The 25,098-nt window shown below is 31.6% G+C and overlaps 1 protein-coding gene across 5 annotated transcripts in view; it reads right to left on the reverse strand.

Moving 5' to 3' along the window:
- LOC126884602 (cyclic nucleotide-gated cation channel subunit A) overlaps positions 1 to 25,098 on the reverse strand; it is an 839,335-nt gene that overhangs the window by 152,901 nt on the left and 661,336 nt on the right. The gene's annotated exons all lie outside the window — the stretch shown is intronic.

A 25,098-nucleotide genomic window follows, 5' to 3' on the forward strand; every position in this document is an offset into this window, starting at 1 on the left:
CCGGGGGTTTGTCCTAGTTGGGTCAGAGAGAGCAGCATATGTGCCTCCTGATGAGAGACTAATAAGTTTCGAAACCGGTAGAGGTGCTTGTTGCACTCTCTGATTGAACTGGAATAATGATGCGGCTGTAGTTTCGTGTTGCAACGAAATTGAAAATGGTTATTCATTTTAGAAACAATCTACTTAAAAAAATTCTATCGGTAATTTTCTACAGTAGATAATTCTCAGTATAATTTTAATCTGATTGGACAGAATTAAACACGTGATCAAATATCTTACTAATCGAGTGGAAGTTAAAATCATTAAAAAATAATCAGCTTAATTTAGATTTCTGTGGCTTTCTATTGGTCAGAATCTCCTATGAATGAAATAATCAGTAGAATTGCACAAGAGCTCTAAAATTATTGAATTTTTCCCGAGTGACCCTTTGACAGTTTTAATTGGCGAGTGAAATTATGTCAAAGTTCCACAAGGGCAAAAATTCTATATTAATTTTAGAGATCGAGTGCAATTTGTTGCGATTATTTCATGAATAAAACTGTTCAAAACCAAAATTTTATTGTAATTTATTTATGTAAGTACAAATTAGTACACTTAAACACACAGTTATTATAAAAAATATTAATTTGACGGTTGAAAGTCATCACTTTTACAATTTTTAAAACATTAGTTGTCATTAATGCCACTGAATGTATTTTTTCGTAGCAACGAAGGACATCTGACGTAATATACTTGACGACGGGAAATTATCAAAAATTATCGATTTAATTTAGATTTATGTAGCTTTCTATTGGTCAGAATTTCTATGAATGAAATAATCGGGTATAATATCACAAGAGAATGAGAATAAATTGAAAATAATGCGACAGTTTTTCGAAAATTTGTTGTCTGGCAATAGACACGAGAGCCCGAGGGCTCGAGTGGCTATTGCGCAATGACAACAAATTTGATTAAAAATGAAGCATTATATTTCTTATTTATTCTTACTGTCGTGTGATATTCGTAAGATTATTTTTTAATATGTATATTATGGATATTTTCTTAAATGTGACAGTTGTCAAAACTAGGAAACTGGTTGCCATTCAACAGAAACAATCTACTTAAAAAATTCTAGCGGTAATTTTCCACAGTAGATAATATTCTCAGTATAATTTTAATCTGATTGGACAGAATTAAACACGTGATCAAATATCTTACTATACGATTGGAAGTTAAAATCATTAAAAAATAATCGCTGAAATTTTTATTTTTGTAGGTTTCTATTGGTCAAAATCTCTTTTCTTTTTAAGAATACAACAACAATTCTTGTTGAATTCTAAAAAGGATATCAATCTGCTAATAATTTCAATAAGACTAATACATCCATATTGTGCTAACATTTATTTACGCTAAAACAGAAACACGTTTTTACACGCCCAACAAATCACTATTTTAATATACGCACGTTTGGAACTGCTTGTTATAGCAGATTTATAAATTCGTCGTCTAGAAATCCCTAAACCTCAAACATAGGCTCCCGAAAGGTAAATGTTTGCTATGAACAACGCTGTGTAATGATCCTATTTTGTGTATTTAGTTTATACATCATTATGTGGTTTCATAATTATTTTGTACGTTTTAGTGGTAATTGGGTTGAATGTTTCGTCTGCGAAACACAATTTAGCTGTAATGAAAGATGACCGCTAGGAGAATTAGTATATTGGTATTTTGGGAATTACTCGCAGCATTAGGAGGTTATATTGCCTTATTTCTATCGCCCAAGAGTTGTTTACTTATGAACTTAATTTCACTTTAATGACGTGTAACAAGCAATTAAAGTTATATGGCGTAACTGGTTTATAAAGGGGCACCGGCATTTATTTCGTATGATTTATATTAAGTTATAGTACGAACCCTAACAAGTAAATGTTCGGAGAAATGAAAATTTAGTGAAAACGTTCATCTTCACAAGCTTGCTTACTGAATTACATAAGGACACCAACAATACCTTAAGGTCTATGATTTATATAGTTTGTTTTTAAACCAGGAGGAGTAAACTAAAAAGACATATTCACACTCAAGAAAGTCACTATACTAAATTTAAAATCAAGATGCAGTAGGAATAAACAAACCAATACACATAAATCCCAAATAATGTTTTCCAAAGTTTATACATTGTAAATTATGATTCAGGAGTGCTCCTAGTAGCATTTAACGTGTCTTGGTTTGTTTATTTCTACTGCATCTTCATTGTAAATTTAGTATTAAAAAATCACCAAATACATCTTCTATTTTGGTTGATCATGTCGGCCTTGGACTTAATACATAAATATTATATTATACTAATATGTCGGTAAAGAGTTCAAAAAACAATTGTTTTTTATATAGGGTGTCCCAAAAGTAGCGGAACGGTCGAATATTTTGCAAACTAAACATCGGATCAAAAAACTGAAAAATACGTGTTCAATCATTTTCAAAAATCTATCCAATGACACCAAACACCAATCCCCACTACACCCCCTGGAGGTGGGGTGGGCGGCAACTTTAAAATCTCAAATGGAAACCCCAGTTTTTCTTGCAAATTTGGATTCGTTACGTAAAAGTAGGCAACTTTTATTCAAGACATTTTTTCGAACTGTGGATAGATGGTGCTATAATTGGGAAAAACGATTTATCCTGATACCATAGGTAAATTATAGAAACGGTCTAATATCTCACGAAATACACTTTCAAATAAGAAACCAAAGAACAGATTTTTAATATTTTTCGAAAACCTATCGAATAACACCAAACATGACCCTCCAACCCACCCCCTGGAGGTCGGGTGGGGGGTAAATCTTAAATAGCAACCCCCACTTTTTATTGCAGATTCGGATTCGCCATAAAAAATTAAGCAACATTTATTCGAAACATTTTTTAAAATCTCTGATAGATGGTGCTAATAAATCGTATTTTTCCAATTAAAGCGCCATCTGTTAACAATTCTAAAAAATTTTTCGAATAAATGTTGCTTAATTTTTCGTGACGGATCCGAATCTGTAATAAAAAGTGGGGGTTGCTATTTAAGATTTTAAAATTACTCCCACCCCACCCCCAGGGGGTGGGTTGGAGGGTCACGTTTGGTGTTATTCGAAAGGTTTTCGAAAAAGATTAAAAATCTGTTTTTTAGTTTCTTATTTGGAAGTGTATTTCGTGAGATATTAGACCGTTTCTATAATTTACCTATGGTATCCGGATAAATTGTTTTTCCCAATTATAGCGCCATCTATCCACAGTTCGAAAAAATGTCTTGAATAAAAGTTGCTTACTTTTACGTAACGAATTAAAATCTGCAAGGAAAACTGGGGGTTTCCATTTAAGATTTTAAAGTTACCCCCACCCCACCTCCAGAAGGTGTAGTGGGGGTTTTTGTTTGATGTCATTGGATAGATTTTTGAAAATGATTGAAAACGTATTTTTCAGTTTTTCGATCCGATGTTTAGTTCGCGAAATATTCGACCGTTCCACTACTTTTGGGACACCTTGTATAAAAGTGGACTAATGTTCAGTTGTACCAACAAATAAACGACTAATTTTTTGATTTGGATTGCCTGTTTATTTTAAAATATAATAATTGTCAAAAAACTGTCTACTAAAAACAGAAATTTTACTCATTCTCCAGAAAAATATTAAATTTTTTAACATTAAATAATATACTAACAGAACACTTCTCTTTTCTTTCAAAAAAGGTTAAGATTTATGCTTTTTTGGAAGAATCGTTAACATTTCTGTTTTTAATTTGACAGTTTTTTGACAATTATATTATAAACGGGCAATCCAAATCAATCGTTTATTTGTTGGTGCAACTGGACATAAAAATCTAAAAATTAAAGGAATAATTCCTCTTGGTTTAAAAACAGACCATAATAATTGAAAATTAGCATTAAATCAAAATATGGAACTAGATTTGTTTCTATAGTCGGTTCGCTAAACTCAGACACAACTGGCTAGTGATTTTAGTTTGTAATTTTATTGTTTTTTGCCAATTTGACCAAAATTGGCAAAATTACTAACGATCTAGTAATTATTAACTATTTAGTAATTATTTTTTGCCAATTTTACCAAATTGGCAAAATTACTTACTAAAATCACTAGCCAGTTGTGTCTGAGTTTAGCGAACCGACTATATTAGGGGAGTCAATGTAGATCAAAAAAATGCTTTGTTTCGGGAAAAATCAAACAAGCTTATATTTTTCTCTCTTTCGTTAGTTTATACATATATGTTAAAGTAAAAAGTTTTACTCACAGATTTAGCTGCTAATTGTTCATTAATTGTTTAAACAATAAAAGCTGTTTTGTATAAATAATTATAAAAATATCAGTGAATTCATTAAATTACTTAGATTAAAAATATTTCTATTTTGTTTTTGATTATGCTAAATCATTTCGATTATGCTAAATGGGAGAAAAACAACTTAAAATAATCTATTATGGAGACGATGCGATACTAATCTCTCAAAGTGAAGATGATTTACAACGTATGCTGCACCAATTTAACATAATCGCCAGAAAATTTAACATGTTAATTTCCCCACAAAAGACAAAATGCGTGGTTATAACAGCAAATCTAATAAGATGTAAATTGGAGCTGGAGGGTCAAATAATAGAACAATAGAACAACGGAAATGAAAACCCTCCAAAAATCGATTGCAAGACTCTATGGGACAGAGCTAGAGGTACAGATATACGACGGAGATGCAAGGTGGACAACATTAATAACTGGGTAAGAAACAGAAGAAGAGAATGGAATGACCACATACGCCGAATGCCAACAAAGAGAGTAGTAAGGACGGCGAGAGACGGTTCCCCAATAGGAAGACGATCAGTGGGAAGACCACGAAAACGATGGAACGACAACTTACTAGAGGCACATTGAAGGAACAGATAGAGTCATGTCTATGGACATATCTAAAAGGAGAAGAAGAAGAAAAATTTTGCTAAATCCAAATCTGATATTACAATTTAAAAATTAAAATCAAGTATGTATGTTTTTTGAGTTCTTACAGAGTATGTCTGCGTAACTTAGAAGCACATGGGAAACTTTTTTATTATTAATTTTACGAAAAAAGTTATTCTTCATAAAATGGTCTATATGCTCTAATAAATGCAACCATCAGATATAAAATTTTATCAATTTTATACGAGGTATGTCAAAAATATGATTTTCTCTCAAGATTAAAGTACGTTTATATTTCACAATATCGAAAATCGTTATTATAAAAGTTTGTTCAAAATTAAAACAATGTTTGACAACATTTTTAAAGTTATTCTAAATGTTTATAAACTAAAAAATTTGAAAAATTTGGCATTAGGATTTTTGACTATATTAATTATTTTTTTATCTTTTTTTAATATATTTTGATATTATCACTCTTCTACTTTCATTTGGCATACTCAGAATTGCCCTATCTTTATTTTCTGTCTTATGTTATTGCAAAATAAAGGTCTCTGGGATAAACACATAGAATAACTCTTAAACTAATTATTGGATCAGTCTCAAATTTTTGAGGGTTTTGTTAAGTACCCCAATACCCAACTTTGGGTGAAACACTAAAGTTCTAAGGTAGTTTTAGTAAAAGTTATTAACAAATAACCATTTTCACTTATTTTGTAGTTTGCGTAGTAACAAATTAACTTTTTAACTTTAACAAATCGGTATTTTGAAGGTTTTTCATGTTCTATGTTCTAAAAAACTAAATTTTGTAATTTTATGTCGACTATTTATCTTTTGAATCGGGTGCAAAAAATCGAAAATATTGCGATTTTTGCACTAAATTGTTAATAATTAAAAAACGGACGCAAACTCTAGGCAGAAAACAGGTAGGTTTTCCTCCTATAGGTCTACAATAACTAAAAAAAGTAGTCAGCTACCTGGATATTTGAGTGTCCCGAGAAAATCCTTATTTCTCTGGACTTAAGTAATTTGTCCACATTTGAGATTTATATAAGTCAAATTGTATCAGTAATACATTTTTAAATAATTTTTAAACAAAATTCATGTAAGTCCCATTTTCTGTCCAGACTGCATTTATGCACATAATTTTTTTCTTTCTAATATAGCTAAAAAATAGCCTTTCTGTTCTTCTTTTATTTTCAAATTGTAAAAGGTAATTAAATCAATTCATGTTATGTTGCATGTTAACCACGCGCTTGGCCAAATGTTCAATACCTGTGAGAGGGGTGACTCACGTCTTATAAATAAAAACATAGAAGCTGTAGATTTAATTTTAGAAAAACTCAGGTCAATTTTTTTCTAAAATTTATAATTTTGTAGATCTCGTCGGGCAAGCACAAAGTAGGGCTAATAGAAAAACTGTACAATTAATTTAGTTACATCTATTGCCCAATTGTTTACGTCTATAAAATATACATATTTTAAACAATGTTTGTCTAATCTGAATTTTATTAGTTCCTTTTTGATAAACTTATTAAAGTTACTGACCTAAGATTCCTTTTTAACCTTTTTAAAACATTTGACTATCCTCACCCTACCTACTAATTCTGTCATTACCAACACATAACACTCATCTATATCAAAACCAAATCAAAAGTCGAATTTTCTTCTGGGTCCCGTTCTTGTTCTTCTCTCATTAATACCCCCAGCCCCTACTATCATCATCTTACTACGGTTCTGCTTGTTGGATCCTTAGAGATCCGGGCAGCCTGCATGGCCTTTAAGAATTGGTCGCCTAAGTTTGAGCTTGTACTTTCTTAACGATACATACTCCTAGATTATTTAAGACATTTCTACACCTCAGTCACCCCCATTGTGAGTTCCTTTTTTTTAAACTTATACAAATTCTAACAGCTGTCATTACATCTGTGTAATGTGGTTTGCCTAACTCCACTGACAGTATACGTAAACATAATCTCTTAACTACAAAATCTAGTTTACCGAAATTTAAATGATGTGTTGTTACATCATTTCTAATTTTAACAATCTGTACACCTTAGTCTTTAAATAGGACAGGCTAATTTTTCAACTTCCCGTGGAACTGTCATTTCTGTCCTGTCAACGTTCGGAGGTCTACATCCAACTCATTGTCACTTTCACTTGCCACCTGACTTCCACCATGTAATCAAGTCACAATATAGCTCAGATGTTACCTAGGGCATAATGGTAAAATATTTCTAACATCCATGTTTTATTTGACATCTTTAACCGATGTTTCCTTAACGGACAACGTATATAGGGCTTTGACCCTCACATTTTTGTAAAATTATATCTTGGTGGTTAGCATGTAAACTTCACGTGAGTATAACCGACAGCTTTTTAACCCTAGTCAAAATTTCAATCTTTGCATTATTTTATCAGGTTATATCCATTTTAGGTAAGCACTGATGATGACTGGTAAACCAGTCGAAAACTAGTTCTGATTGTGATGTAGCCCTTTTTAGGGATTTTCAATATACATTTTATAAAGGATTTACTGTTTTTTGTATTACATGGTATACAGCCAACTACAGGAAAACTTTTTCCTTGTGGAACTTTTTAAAATATTTTTCAACTTGTTCATTTTATTTTAAGCAGAAAAATTTGATGCTTTAAAAATATTTCAATAATTCCTAATTCAATCTTCAGACACTTTGTACGAATTATGACATTTCATAAATCCTTTTAAACTCCATTTGGTTTAGTTGAGCAACAAAATAGCCTAACACAGCATTATCGTAAAATTGGGGCAGTTGCTGTTTCGCACGAAGTTAACTTCATTAAAAACATCCAAACTTTCAGCTGACACGACTTTTTACCAAAACTCCCCTGGCGACTCCCGGCCTTCTGTGTATACCTTTTATTTTTCCGGTTTAAAATGGGACATTTCTGCTTCAAAACTTTAAATCGTCTACGACATATTTTCAGTTGAAAACACCCGAAAGAAATCGTAACATTCGACACTTTTCCCCATAAAACGCATGTATTGTGTGCTTTAAACTTTTTTTTATCGTTTTCCCTTTCTTTTGAGTTCGTTCTATTGTAAATACGGCCTACATTGTGAATAAGAGATATGGCTTTGTAAGGATATTGCCACAAAACCCTCTATTGTAATAGGGATATATGATCATTTTTTACAATTTGCAAGTACCTATACAAATCTAAAAATTTTGATTATTTGTTTAAACTTAACAAAAAAAATTACTTTTATTACTTTAAGGATATCGTTTATTAATAGTACTTATAGGTAATAATACACACAAGGAAAATGATTTCATTTTCGAGAGATGCTTGAGACTCTTTGTTAGTCGACTAACTTTGCTTTAATTAATTATAGTTCGAGATTCCACTGGAGAATTACCACGCTCATAAGTTAGTTATGAAAATCACATCTCTATAATATAAGTTTAAGAATAGGAGAATACATTGATTGTAAGTCAAATAGTGACCGTAAGCAGTATTAATTAAATTAATAGTCATTCATTTTTGAAAGAAATATCGTTTATGACGTAGATGCATGTTATGGTTCCATGACATCTCGTAACGCGACAGTTCGTAACCGGACAAATGGTAACGGACAGTTTGTAACAGCGACAGTTCGTAACTATACAAATTTCCTTCTACAATACATTTTACTATAGTGTTCTTTTTATGTTCAAAAAGTTGGGCGGGTTTAGAATGAATGGTTTTTGTAAAAAATAAGATCAAATTATTGAGCGCATTTTTAAATTTTCTTAAAAATCTTCCTATTTCTCCATGTAACTCGAAAATGATAAGAGATGTCAAAAAAAAGATGCCATACAAAAATTTAGGTTTCTTCTAGATAATATATATATCAATCGGTTTTAAAACGTCTTGCGATGTTGTCCGATGCCTAATTTCCATGACACTCTATCATCCCATTGGCCCTCTCTAAGATCTCTTGCGCTCATCGCCTTCGTTACTCCCTCTCTCCAAGATTTCTTGGGTCTTCCTCTCTTTCTGCGGTTTGGTGGTACCCATTGCATAATTATTTTAGGGAGTCTTGAGTTATCCATCCTCTGGACGTGTCCGTACCGTTCTTCTAGATAAATATTTTGATTTTATTTTTTAAAACAGTATCTCTTATCATTTTCAAGTTATATGGAGAAAAAGGAAGATTTTTAAGAAAATTTAAATATGCGCTCTATAATTTAATCTTATTTTTTTCAAAAACCATTCATTTTAAACCCGCTCAACTTTTTGAACATAAAAATAACACTGTAATAAAATGTATTGTAAAAGGAAAACGATGCATTTAAATTCTTGTGGATGAGGGGTTAATATACTTCTCAATTTTTTTCTTAAAATTCGTTAGTCATCAATCTTTTGCAGCATATCTCGCTTAGTTTAAATGTAATCGACATTTAATATTGTATATTTGAAAGGACTTTTCAAGCACAATAAAAGGTATTGGTAGCATTATACACTTAAAATCGACCGTTTCTCTGTTATTTCAAGTTGAATACACTGATTTGAGCATGCACCAAAAAAACAAACTCTTTTACCTACCATATCTCTTTTTGTGTTATAACTAGAAGATTGAAGAAGGAACAAATCTCTTTAATTTTTTATGAGCTACAAAAATGTCTTTTATAATTTTTTTAGTTAGATGCATTGTTTTTAAGGTATTCGCAAAAAACCGTTTGAAAAGGTGTTATATTTCAATAAAAATGGCCAATTTTCAACCACGAATAACTCAAAAAGTATTGAGTTTTCGAAAAAAACTATAGAACAGTTTTTGCTTAGAATTAGGTTCTCTAGCAACTTCCGTAGTTGTTTAACCAAAAAATTTTCCACCCCCGAGAAGGGGTGGGAACCGCCCCAAAACAAAAGCACACATCGGCATAGGGTGGACTTTGAATAAGGAGATATTTTCAGGCTATTCCTAAAATTTCATTAAAATCCATGCAGTAGGGTAGAAGTCGGAGGTAATAACCTGTTCTTGCTCGCATTGACTGCCCTAGTAGTAGTTAACCGATTTTAATTTTTCAAATAGCAACTGAAAGGTACAGTATTCTTCTATACGTAAAAAAAATTCAACTTCCTATCTGCTTTTTTTTCAGTCCTGCAACAATTTGAAAAAATGAATTTCTTTTGCGAAAGTTGAATTTCAAAATTTATTTTGCATAATCTATTTAACCAATCTTAATTAAATGTACAGTATTATTTTATTATATCAAAAAAAAAACGAAGAAAAAAATCGAATTTTTCCTTCATTTTTTGACATTTTGATTATTTAAACAATGTTCCGGCCCTTTTGAGTGGGAGTCACAAAAAATATGAGTCACCTCTCAACGTCCATCTCAAAACAGATAGGACTAGTACTGATTCGTTTAATTGATAAACATAATTTCAATTATAATTAATAACAGTTAGTTTCCACGTTAACAAAAATAAACAGAATAATTCAATTTTGACGTTACGAGTTTGTATAGTTACGAATTGTCACCGTTACGAAGTGTCGGTGTTACGAACTGTCGCCGTTACGAGTTGTCCGTTACCAGTTTTTCGGTTACGAATTGTCGCGTTACGAGATGTCTGGGACGGTTTTTTTATATTAAATTATAGCTAATTTTTTTTTAATACGATGATATAAGGTTTCCTGTGAAAAAATTAGGATTGCGAAATTAATGTCGCAAATTAGGGTTGCGAACTGTTAAAAACGTCAGGTATCAGAGATAAAAAAAAGACAGCTAGCGCGCAATGCCACTGGTTTGACAAGATGACTGCTTAACATCTCGCATTTGCCATCAAACCTTGTCAAACCAGTGGCGTTGCGCGATAGCTCTTAAGAAGGTGAGCTAGTTTCCGGTGAAAAACATATTAAAAAAGTATTAATTCAAAAAACAACCATGTAACACCAATGTGTTTTAACGTTTCTTTAGGGAAAAAGTGCCGTAAATCAAATTTTTTAAGGAAAACTGTATTATTTCGAATCAAAATGTCGTTTTTTGGTTATTTTCTTTTATCAAATATTTTTCCTATCTTACTCTAGCCCAGTTGTAAGAGGTAAAATATTGATAAAAAAACTAAATACAGTGATGAGCGTGCTAATAACCGGCAAAATAGCGCAAAAGATGGAAAACATATTAAATTGTGAGATAAAAAGAATTAAAAATAGTAGAGTTTTAAATTTAGCGGTAGTAACATATAAATTGACATTATATTGATTGTTTCCCACCTTTATACGTGTCATAGGAGTATGTCCACTAAAGCTATCACTGTGACAGTCGCATTTCTCAAATTCGTCGGATATATCTAAAGGTGGAAATAATCAATATAATGTCAATCTATAAGTTACTATCGCTAAATTTAACACCTCCACTAAGTTCATCTCTTTTTATCTCACAACTTAATATGTTTTCCATCTTTTGCGTTATTTTGCCGGTTATTAGTGCTCTCATCACTGTACATATATACTAACTAATATAAACAATATATTAGGAAATAATAAAAGCAAATATTTTGCTTGCGCTCTCCTGTAAACTTTTAAAATTTTGAGTTGTTACGATTTAGAATGGGATGTGCGATATGTCTGCCTATTTTACCGTTGCGTCACTTTAAATACATGGCAGATAATATTTGAATAATACGGTATTTTTTTTGCAGTTTCTATTTTATTCTTTTATCTTACTTTTTGAAGTTCTCGTCCCTTTTTCTCGATTGTATACCACCCTTCTTAAAATATATTAGGCTTTTATTTCTGTCGCGTCGTGCGAAATTCTGTTACCAGAGTGCTATCATAAAAGCAAAATAAGCGATTCTCCGAACAGCTGTTGTCCCAAAGTGCCAAATGGAGATATATCTACTTTAAGGAGAATGTTAGGCTGATTTAGTCAGAGATTGCGTCGAAGAAATATTACAGTTTATAGGGTTACACAGAAATGCAACAGCTTATAGTTTATTTGAGATAGATAATTGTTTAAACATAATAATGTATTATAAATCGGTTGTTTGAACTGAAACACGATGTATTTTTATAGTTATACGGAGTTAGAGTTATTTCAAAGTTACCAGAAATCCATTATATTCCCCAGTACACCGTCCTTTTTTGAAAATGATTACAAAAGTTTTAAAAATGGTTTTAACTGCTTCGCTTGAGCAAGTCTACCACTTTCTGAAAATTTTCAGAGTGCAAGTAGGACGCGTTTCCGTACGCTCAACACCTAAATTTGTAGCTTATTGCAACACTATAATTTTTAGTTTTAACCAAAATATTATACGTTAAAATAAAATAAATTATTTTTGTCGGACCAAAAGATAGAGCGATCGTCGAGTCCGATACCGGCAAGGTGCCACTCGAGCGCGGTACAGTTTTGTTATTATAAAAGTCTTAATTTTCAATTGGAAGTACTTATTATTAATTACAAAAGATTGTCGATCTTTTGTCCGACAAATTTACAGCCTCGTTGCTTTAGTCCAACAAGGTAAATATGTTAGTTATGACAGGTTATGTTTTGCGATTAAAAAGTCATAATTTTAATAATGACAGGTCAGGCGTCACGCGCGTTTTTGTATACGCTATGAGCTCGTAGGTAGAGGGGATAATTAAAAATTCGCGAGCGCCAGTAATGACAAGTCTGTAAGCCTTTACTGGAAATTTAAAATAAATGTCAAAGTGATTAATTTAAAACATTGAAATTAAAAACATTAATAGGAAATAATATTAGTTGGTCCAAGCTGTGGTGTATATTTTTACCTTAAATTTACTTACGATTTAAATACTGAATTTAAGTTTTTTTAATATTTCGTAATATGTAATTATAAATTAATCCAAGCGCCATCTACACGATAATTGTGAAAGTTTCCGAAGTAAGAAATTCATATTTCATTAATAGAACGTTAAAATGATTAGCAAAATCTTTAAAAAATAAATTACAATGTAATTACTTTTTTGCGTTGTAAATATTACGCGATAACAATTAAATAATAAATTTAAAAATTACCGGTGAAAGTTGCATTAGTAATCCGCTAGGAGCGACACCAGCGAAGCTCAGAGCGTATACGAGTTTTGTAAATGAGTTTTACAGTCGGAAAAATGAAAGAATACCCATGAACGATCACATCAATCACATATTTTGTATTTGCTGTTTTTTCCATAAATAACAAACGAGAGAGATAGATTATTAATAATCTGAATACTATGTGGTTGATGTGATCGTTCATGGGTATTCTTTCATTTTTACGACTGTAGCTCAGTCAATACGGTTATAAATACAGCTGTAACTTCGTTTCTACTTTGAACTTTCTTAATAAAATTTTAGGACAGTATTTTTATGATACTAAGGAATGGTTTTAAGTAAAACAAAACAAAACAACATTTTTTTAATGTAGAAAATAAAAGTCCCCTTAATTGAGAAATTGAAAAATTTCGTTTAGTCTTCAATTTACAAAGTCTCCGTTCACTACTCCAGAATGTAAGTTAATGGTACTCCTTAAAATTTAAATATTTTAAATATATTCAAATTAAACAGTAAGTAGTTAAAAGAATATGTTTTAAAATAATAGGCTATTCATTATGTATTTTAGAAAGGAACTACAACGTTAACGGGGTTTTATTGTTTCATATAGTCAATGGACCTCTACATATGAAAAACCCGCAGAGTGCTACCATTTAAAGGAGTGCGTTTTTGAGAAAGGGGTGAATTAATCCTTAGGCCCAGGGCAAATTAGGGTAAGTTCTATGCACTTTTGGTGCAAACACGTCTACGGGCAAATTGTTCCAGATTAAATTTACTATCGAAACAGCATATTTTAAAGTCAAAAATTTTATTTTTTCACAAAAATATTTTCAAAAGAAAAGCAAGAAAAAAACACGAAAGATAGCAATTCTGTTTTTTGCTCCATAACTTTTTCTACGGGGATATAGGTATAGGCATTGCTTCGCAGAACAAAATCTTCTATCCTTTCTCTTTAAAACGGCGTTTAGTAAAGGTCTGTATGATTTATCGTTTCTAAAATATGATTTTTCAAATTTCGCCACTCACAGCGATCTTGGTTTATTTTCCTTGTTACTTCTCAAACATTGTTCTGTAACTTTTTTCTACGTAGCTTTAGGTATATGAAATGTCACATTTAATAGGAAGAAAAGTCAATTACCTTTAAAACGGTCTATTATAGAAATCTCTATGACTATTTTTAAGCAAGATATGGTTGTTTTCAAAGTTTTATACTTTTAAGGATTTTTGATATATTTTATGATTATTTTTAAATTTCTCATTAAAACTTTTTATTATATCTTTAGGTATATACATTGTACAGTAAACAAGAAAGCTTATTTTCTTAACTTTCAAATGGTGTATTGTGAAAAATTCTAGGACTTCATTTAAACAAGATATTTATGCTTTACAAAATGTGACATATACACATGCAATAGGTCCCACTAAGTTGGAATTATATGAAAAACTTCTTTATTATTAACTTTATAAAAAAAATTATTCTTTATAAAATGCTCTGCATAGTCTAACACCTAAGATGCAATTATCACATATAAAATGTTGTCAATAGTGTACGAGGTATGTTAAAAAATGTGAATTTCGCTTAAGAGTAAAGTACCTTTATATTTCACAATGTCGAAAAGTGTTATTAAAAAAGTTATTTGGAATTGAAAATTATGTTATAATATGAAATTATAATCTTCTAATTGAAAAAAAAAATAAAAATGATTTAAAATTTTTCTCAAATTACGGATACCCTTGGATATCGTACGGATATCTTGTTTAAAAATAGTCATAGAATGTTTTGCAATACACCATTTTAAAGTAAAGGAAATAAGCTTTCTTTTATTCCAAAATGTATATACCTAAATTTAGGTACAAGAAAAAGAGTCATAATGAGAAATTTAAAAAATAATCATTAAAAAGAGCCCTATAATCTTATACAATAGACCATTTTAAAGGTAATTGACTTATCTTTCTACCAAATGTACCATTGTATATATACCTAGAGATGCGTAGAAAAAAGTTGCAGAACAATGTTTGCGAAATAATGGGGAAAATAGCCCAAAAATAGTGCGAGTGGCGAACTTCGAAAAATCCTATTTCGGAAACTACAAATCCTAAAAAATTTTACCAAACTTTATTTTAAAGAGGAAGAAGCAAATTCATTATTTTCGGTGAAGCAATGCCCATACCTATTTCTCCGTGGAAAAAAGTTATGTTCTTTTGAATATATTTTAGTAAAAAAACATATTTTTGACTTTAAAATGTGATATCTAGATAGTAAATTTAACCTGGAACAATTTTCCTGTAGACGAGTTTGTACCAAAAGTGGATAGAACTCACCCTAATTTAGACTGTGCCTATAGGGACTAATTTACCGCTTTCTCAAAAACGCACCCATTTAAATAGTAGCACTCTGCGGTTTTTTCAAATCTAGAGGTCCATTGACCATATGAGACAATAAAATCCCGTTAACGTTGTAGTTCCTTTTAGCTCTCTTATTTTGAACATAATCAATAGAACATAATTTGAAGTTTTAGATCCGAAAATTTAAAGATTTCTACTGAAACCAAGTTCTGGTGACAACTTAAATTCGTTAAAATTTGCAAAGCATGCGAACGTAAATTACAAGAAGACTAGGGGGAATCTAAGATTGCATTCCACAACCCGTCCATTTATCTAGTTAAAATTCCATCGAATCTTGATTCCCTGTACTCAGATAGGAGTAAAACTAATAGAAAATGAAAATGAGAGGCAGCTTATATTTCAATTCGTTTCAGAGTTGACCATTATCCTCTTACGTACGTTTCACCCTCTTAGAACTCTTCAGAAAGGCTCTATAGTCTACTCTGAACTGAAAAGAGAACAAACTATCTCCCTAAATAAAATTATACAAATCATACGCTTTCAGATGCTCTAGCGACATCTAATTAAAACAATTCGAAGTTCCATTGTAATTTTCTATTAGTTTGACTCTTATCTGAGTAGAGGTAAGAAAGAGTCGATGGAATTCTACCTAGATAAATAGATGGGTTGTGGAATGCCGTCCTAGATTCCCTTTAGTCTTCTTCTAATTTAACGTTCGTTTGCTTTGCAAATTTTAGAAAGCACAAATTTGGGTTGTCACCCGAACTTCTTGTACAGGATTTATATTATCATTCCAAAATAAAAGCAACTCATATTCATTTAATTTTTAAATATCTTAAAACAAACATTGCCTTTTGTTGTAAATAACTAGGTGACACAGATTTCCCAATATAATGCACTTGTTTCAAGAACACCTTAGTCAGCTATTTTGATATAATTATTTCATTAGGTCGAATCGTGTCAACAATCATAATAAACAATTGGAATTGATTATAGATACGTAACCAGAAAAGAAAGAGATCATTCATTGTTGAGCATTCATTATTCAATCATCAATGTGGTTAGAATATAGACTTTCGTCCACCAACTAGTTACTGATAATAATTAGTCATCATCCAACCAATTTACGTCCACTGCTGGACATAGGTCTCCCCCAATTGTTTCCACACTTCACGGTTTTGTGCTGATTTTTGCCAGTTTTTACTAATCCGCCTGATATCATCTGTCCATCGTGTAGGCGGCCTTCCTCTACTTCGTTTATCTTCTCTTGGTCTCCACTCCATCAGATAATAATTAGTAGTGTTAAATAAATAAAATATGAGCAAGTAGTGTATTCCTAACAACCAACCCTCTTCTCAGAGTAACGACCCCGTAGATACCAAATTCTTTTATATGGCGATCCTTTGGAGAGAACCTTTGGACTTCTGATACAGGGACGAAGATGGAAAGAAACTGGAAATGGAGGCGCAGAAAATTTGGGGTAACGTATCCATCCTCACATTAAATGGTACATATTATAAGGTATGCGAGGGAAATATGGAGTTGGAGAGACCTAGCCAGGGTCGCAGTAGCAGACGTCGGCAGGAACGAGGTTTGGAGACATGGGAGCCACGCCCAACGTCAAGAGGACCAGACTTCATAGACAGTAGTGGACAATGACAATAGTGTAGACGTGAGTAACTTTTATGCTATTTTTTTCATTGCATACAGTCTCACATAGACGTATAATTTTCTTTTTTTATTAATAATATAGTGTAAATGCATAATATATAGTTATTTTATGATAAATTAGGATTCATTATTTTTATTACAATTAGTAAATTAGGTCTAGTTTTTCGTAATATTCATTTCAAGAAGCATGTATTTGACCAGTTACTTGATATTTTAACTACATAAGTGATGTTACATTTTATTTTTTTTTGGAAATAGATGAACTTTGATTTAAATACCTAGATATAACTTTTTAAAAGTGTTTGCGATTTTTATTTACATAATAACTATTTTTAACTCAATGCGAGTACATATATACATAAATCTATTTTTAACTTGAACGGATCAAAATGCTATATCAGGCTTTTATTTGGCATAAAGTATATTATATTGTGGTTACCTGACCCTGAAATTACGAGTCAGAAATACATACATCAGGAATTTGCTGAATAAAGTTTTACGCATTACATAAGACATAAAAAATCACTGAAATTATACACTAGGAAAGGTGAAATAGAAATATTTTTAATGGAATTACGATATTGAAATAATATTATTGAAAATATATAGGAAACGGCAAACAAATAAACGTGTTAAAGAAGAAGAAAGGAACATACAAACATGATGGACAGAAATAAGTTTTACGGAAAATATAAGTTCCGATATTATGGGACCGATGAATCAAGATTTAGAGAATTCTTTTACCAAGGACAAGACAAAGAAACATTAAAGACGAAAAAAAAAATTAAATATATGACTATGGAAAAGAAATTAAATTATTTATATACAAGGATATACAAGAATTTTTATACAATGAATTTATGAAGAATTGATGTAAGAAAATGATGTAAAAGTAATGATGTAAGAAGAAAAATAAAGACATACAAGTTATATTGACGTAAGGAAGTTATATATGACAAGGAAACCCCATTGGAGGAAAAAGACAAAAGAATATGGACAATAAGCCTTAAAAATGATCATAATGAAGGACAAGTTTTTGATAATTTAAAGAAGATTTGACAACAAAAGATTAGGAAACCGAATAATTAAAAAGAATTTTATACAGTAAAAAGTACTATTTAAGAAGAATACGTTGTATTGCTTCAAGTACATGTAGATATTTAGTATAATATTAAGTTACGTTAAATTTTTTTTTAAGGTAAACTAACTTTAAATTCTATAATATAAATATACTTATTTAAGTCAAATGAAGTCATGTAAGACTGTATCTCAATTAGAGAAATAGAGACTTTTTTGTGACGTAATTAGTGACCATTCGCGAACCGAACCGAACTAAGCTGAACTAAGTGAGAAAAAAAAACTATTATTTAGTAAATAGCAAAATCTCACATTATTTATTTAGCGTTTATTCATAAGTTTTTCTCGTTCTTAACTTTTAGGTTAGTTTTATAGGTAGTAGACGTGCACATAATATAGGGCCCTAGATAGGAAAAATAACCCTAGATAGATAGGTGTTAGATGTTATATAGATAAATATGATTGAAAAAGGAATAGTCCTAGCTAGATAGAATAAGGTTAGGTAAATAGATTTTTTCGTGATTTTTTTTAATAAAATATAGTCTATTTTTATTAACACTTTCTTTCGAATTCTTATTGAATGTGGAAGTTTTGACAACGACAATAAGATTTTTTCATTTCAAGTTTTTAATCTCGGTTGAATTTTAGTATAAATATGATTTTTTAATGTTTTGTGATGAATTAAGTAGACCATTGATTTTTTAATATATTAGAACCAAAATTAAGTAAAGACAATTCAGGGAGAAAACCGACTCTTGTCAAGAAAAAGGTACAAAATGAACATCAGAAGATTTTAGCATGCTCATTTCATGTTTTGAAGCTAACCGACCTCATCAAGACTGAGCAGTTCGGATCAGACAGGAATTTAGGGATGCAAAATGTAGAAGATTTTTTTAAGCGCACAACTATCAATTTTGTCTTTTTGGAACAAACCTTCCCACGACTAAGGACGTGAAGAAAGGACCGGAAGCAAACACAAGGATTGACAGCTGCGAAAAACCCCCCGAGTAGGTAAGGGTTAGAAAAGGAAGAATATGTGAAGTAAATACGAGTTTAATGAAGAAATATGAAGAAGAAGAAATATGTTTAATAGTACACTATGAAGAAAGTACTAAGTATAAAGAAAATGAAAATATGTATTAGTAAAATACCAGACAAGAAGAAGAGGAAGAAAACGGAGAAATTTTTGTTAATTGAAGAATATGTAAAAGGTCAGAAAATCAAATAATTATTTTAAAAGTGAAAGAAGTATAATTAAAAAGTAAGTTCAAATGTAAGAATTAAAGTTATAATTTTATTTTAAGTAGGGAAAAGGTAAAATATACATTACAATTTCTGAGTGTAGAATTTCGCTAGATATAAGGAAGTAATAAGTAAGAATAGACGATGTTTGAGGACTAATTTTTTCTATAGGGTAAAAGTTGTATATTTGTATATATTATATTTGTATTTTATATTTGTATATATTTGGATAAATCTTTAACACAGTAATGAGTTGGTGACGTTGTTTAGAAAAATTTTCTTCTTTGTCGGAAAGGCAGAGAAAATAAGGTACATCTCTCAGAAAATTTTTCTTGTAAGGGTAGGGGATGTACAGGATTTATATTATCATTCCAAAATAAAAGCAACTCATATTCATTTAATTTTTAAATATCTTAGAACAAACATTGCCTGTTGTTGTAAATAACTAGGTGACACAGATTTCCCAATATAATGCACTTGTTTCAAGAACACCTTAGTCAGCTATTTTGATATAATTATTTCATTAGGTCGAATCGTGTCAACAATCATAATAAACAATTGGGATTGATTAAAGATACGTAACAAGAAAAGAAAGAGATCATTCCTTGTTGAGCATTCATTATTCAACCATCAATGTGGTTAGAATATAGACTTTCGTCCACCAACTAGTTACTGATAATAATTAGTAGTGTTAAATAAATAAAATATGAGCAAGTAGTGTATTCCTAACAACCAACCCTCTTCTCAGAGTAACGACCCCGTAGATACCAAATTCTTTTAGAGTAGAGGTCTAATAGAATTCTCCAGTAGAGGTCTTTAGATTTTCGGATCTAAAACTTCGTATTGTTTTAATTTGATGTCGCTACAGCGTCTGAAAGCGAATTATTTGTATAATTTTGCTTAGGGAGACAGTTTGTTTTGAGGCTCTCTTAAGAGCCTTAAGAGGGTGAAACGTACGTAAGAGGATGATGGCCACCTCTGAAACCAATGGAAATATAAGCTTTCTTTCATTTTCATATCTATCAGCTTTAGCTCCCTTAGCAACATCTATTGAATAAATTAATTTAAGTACACTTAAATATTTTTGCAAAAAAAATTTTGGATACCCTGTAAGCAGTGTAAGAATTAGTCCAATTATTACAAGAATAGAGGATGCTGGATATAAGAAAGATGATTATAAAAACAGAATGTCTAGAAATGTGATGCTTAATCTATATCCTGAATAATTTACCTGCAATCTGAGTTTAAGGACGAGCGCTTCCAAGAGACCAGGGTCGCAATCCTGCAATATCCGGACTTTCCTGAGAGTGTCCAGGTGCACCCTAATGGAAATTTATGCCTTTAATTTATCTGGCAATGCCGACAAAACCATATCCTCGTCCAGAGCGCCACTTTCTGCCCACCTATACGCAAACCATATTATAACTAGAGCTTCTAACTCTAGCCCGACTTTCTGGAATGCCATACCGTTCTTTGCAAACTTTCCACAGCCATCCCTGACCCTTGGCCCTATATACTTTTTCATTTCTGGCGCAATTTCATCATTCCCACATGCTTTTGCTGTAATGATTCTATTTATGGCTTCGTCCATTTCCTCTTTTGTTATCTCCGGTAAACTTTCCACTACTTCGTCTTCCTCTAAGTATTCTTATGCCTGTTCGCCCTCAATTATTTTTTATATAATGCTCTTTCCAAGTTTCTAGTATTTCTTTGCTGTCCGTTATTAGTTGGGTATTTTATGTCTTTCATTGCTTTCATTTTTTTCTCACCTTTTAACCTCTTTATGCGAGTCCAGAATTGTCTGTTATTTTATTTTGTATCCTTTGTTGAAGCTGCGTCCAAATTTTCCAGCTTTCTCTTTTTGTCAATTTAACTGTTGTTTTTGCTGTTTCTCTTTGTAATATATTCCTTTTATCGCTTTCTATGAGTTCTTGGTTATATTCCTTCCAGAAAGTTTTCTTTTTCTTAATAATGTTTTGTTTTCTTCACTCCACCATTCTGTCCTTTTTAACTGTTTTTTAAATTTTCTTGTTCCGCATATTTACTACACCGTCTGGGTTATTGTTCTCTTGAATATTTTGCACTTTTTTCGAGATTTCTTTGGACCTCTTAACTCTCTAATTTTTTGAACTCTTCGTTTGATTCGTGTTGGTATTTTTTTTGTATTTCTCTCTTCTTTAGTTTGTACAGTGCTATTTTTTGTGCTCAGTTTTATCTTCTTTTGTTCCCGGTCTTACTCTACATTCTGCTACTACTAGTTTATGCTGTAATCCTAGTTTTGTTACTCTTCTTGTTTCAATCTTTTGTATTCGTTTTGTGAAACTTAAAATTTAAAATTTTAAAATATATTCAAATTAAACAGTAGTTAAACTGCTATCTTTCAGTTTTCGCTTTCATATTTCGCAACATATTATAGTAGGGGAGAAAAGTATGCTAAATGTGCAGTCACTCGAGCGCTTTGGGGACCTATTGGGCTGTGAAGAGTAGGTTCTAAAACCAAAAAAGTTAAGTAAAGTTTTCCATTTTGGTGGGGACTTTCCATTTTTAATTTAATTTTCCATTTCCAACAATCGTTTTTTCGATTATAGCGCTATTTGTCCATAATTTGAAAAAATGTTTCAAATAAAAGTTACTTATTTTTATGTAAGGAATCCGAATCTGCAAAAAACATGGGGGCTCCTATTTAAAATTTTAAAGTAACCCCCGGTCGTGTTTGGTGCCATTCGATAGATTTTTTATATATATTGAATTAGTGTATTTTTAAGTTTTTCGATCTGATGTTCATTTTGCGAAATATCGCGGGATTCTTATTTAAAATTTTAAATTTACCCCCCACCCCTCTCCATGGGGAGTCGTCTTTGTTATCATTCGATAGATTTTTAACAAATATTGAGCACGTATTTTTTAGTTTTTAGATATATCGTTCATTTCGCGAAATATTCGCTTTTTTCTCGTGAAACTTTGTGACTCACACATTTCCTTACGCCTCGCCCAAATCGTCAGATTTTTGAAATATAGACTTAACTGTTTTGCATGTACTTAATTTACCTTCTTAATCTGACGATTTCGAGTTTTTATAACGATAGATTTTTTTCGGTCCCACTTAACGAACGCACCTGTGTTTAGAGCCAATATATGGTAGAGGTACATCTACAGGGTACCAGGTTTCTCCTCATATGATAATCTGACGCGCTCGACTTACTGCAAAAATCCCCGCTTTGGCTCCCCTACCATGATTGAATATACTAATTTTCAATTTACATAGTTTTGTAGAAAGCGTTGTGGATATCCTGTAGGTAGTGAAACAACTAATTTAATTATTACAAGAATAGAGGAAGCTGGATATAAGAAAGATGATTATAAAAACATAATGTCTAGAAATGTGATGCCTAACCTATATCCTAAATAATTTACCTGCAATATGAGTTTAAGAACGAGCGCTTCCAGGAGACCAGGCTCGCAATCCTGAAATATCCGAACTTTCCTGAGAGTGTCCAGATGCACCCTAATGGCAATTTCCGCCTTTAATTTATCTGGTAATGCCGACAAAACACTTTCCTTGTCCAGGGCGCCACTTTCTGCCCACGTATACGCAAACCATCGTATAACCCGAGCTTCTAATTCTCGCCCGACTTTCCGGAATGCCACCCCATTCTTTGCAAATTATCCACAGCCATTCCTTATCCTTTCCCCTAGACACTTTATCATTTCTGCGCAATTTCGTCATCCCCATATGTTTTTCCTGTTTTGATTCTATTTATGACTTCCTCCAATTCCTCTCGTGTTATCTCCGGTAAACTTTCCACTACTTCATCTTCCTCTAAGTATTCTTCTGCCTGTTCGCCCCCAATTATTTCTATATAACGTTTTTTCCAAGTTTCTAGTATTTCTTTTTTCTCCGTTAATAGTTGACTACTTTTGGTCTTTTATTTCTTTCATTTTTTGGTCGTCGTTTACCTGTTTATGCGTTTTCAGAATTGTCTGTTATTTTATTTTGTACCCTTCGTCAAAGCTACCTCCAAATTTTCCCAGTTTTCTGTTTTTACCAATTTTACTGCTCTTTTTGTTACGTTTCTCTTTGTAATATATATTCCGTTTATCACTTTCTATTGGTTATATTTCTTTCACGCTGTTTTCTTTTTCTTAATAATGTTTTGATTTCTTCACTCCACCATTCTGCACTCTTAAACTGTTTTTTAAATTTTATTATTCCGCATATTTCTTCCGTCTTCTGGGTTAGTGTTATTTTGAATATTTTGCACATTTATTCGAGATTTCTTTGGACTTTTCACTCTCTTATTTGAACTCTTCGTTTGATTCGTGTTGGTATTTTTCTTGTATTTCTCTCTTCTTTAGTTTTTACAGTGCTATTTTTTGTGCTCAGTTTTATCTTCTTTTGTTCCCGGTCTTACTCTACATTCTGCTACTACTAGTCTATGCTGTAATCCTAGTTTTGTTACTCTTCTTGTTCCAATCTTTTGTATTCGTATTGTTAAACTTAAAATTTAAAATATGTTTAAATTAAACAGTAGTTAAACTGATATCTTTCAGTTTTCGTTTTCTTATTTCGCATCATATTATTGAATATACCAATTTTCAATTTGCATAGTTTTGTGGATATCCTGTAGGTAGTGAAACAATTAATTTAATTATTACAATAATAGACGATGCTGGATATAAGAAAGATGATTATAAAAACATAATGTCTAGAAATGTGATACCTAACCCATATCCTGAATAATTTACCTGCAATCTGAGTTTAAGGACGAGCGCTTCCAGGAGACTAGGCCCGCAATAATGAAATATCCGGACTTTCCTGAGAGTGTCCAGATGCACCCTAATGGCAATTTCCGCCTTTAATTTATCTGGCAATGCCGACAAAACCCTTTCCTCGTCCAGGGCGCCACTTTCTGCCCACGTATACGCAAACCATATTATAACTCGAGCTTCTAATTCTAGCCCGACTTTCCGGAATGCCATGCCACTCTTTGCAAATTCTCCACAGCCATCCCTGATCCTTTGCTCTAAATACTTTTTCATTTCTGGCGCAATTTCGTCATTCCCACATGCTTTTTCTGTTATGATTCTATTTATGGCTTCGTCCATTTCCTCTTTTGTTATCTCCGGTAAACTTTCCACTACTTCGTCTTCCTCTAAGTATTATTATGCCTGTTCTCCCCAATTATTTTTTATATAATGATCTTTCCAAGTTTCTAGTATTTCTTTGCTGTCCGTTATTAGTTGGGTATTTTATGTCTTTCATTGCTTTAATTTTTTTGTCACCTTTTAACCTATTTATGCGAGTCCAGAATTGTCTGTTATTTTATTTTGTATTCTTTGTTGAAGCTGCCTCCAAATTTTCCAGCTTTCTCTTTTTGCCAATTTAACTGTTCTTTTTGCTGTTTCTCTTTGTAATATTTTCCTTCTATCACTTTCTATGAGTTCTTGGTTGTATTCCTTCCAGAAAGTTTTCTTTTTCTTAATAATGTTTTGTTTTCTTCACTCCAAGATTCTTTTAAACTGTTTTCTAAATTTTCTTTTTCCGCATATTTATTCCACCGTCTGGGTTATTGTTCTTTTTAATATTTTGCACTTTTTTCGAGATTTCTTTGGACCTTTTAACTCTCTAATTTTTTGAACTCTTGATTTGATTCGTGTTGGTATTTTTCTTGTATTTCTCTCTTCTTCAGTTTGTACAGTGCTATTTTTGTGCTCAGTTTAATCTTCTTTTGTTCCCGGTCTTACTCTATATTCTGCTACTACTAGTCTATGCTGTAATCCTAGTTTTGTTACTCTTCTTGTTTCAATAATTTGTATGTGTTTTGTTGA

Source organism: Diabrotica virgifera, chromosome 5 (genome assembly GCF_917563875.1).
Source record: "Diabrotica virgifera virgifera chromosome 5, PGI_DIABVI_V3a".
Taxonomy (NCBI): domain Eukaryota; kingdom Metazoa; phylum Arthropoda; class Insecta; order Coleoptera; family Chrysomelidae; genus Diabrotica; species Diabrotica virgifera.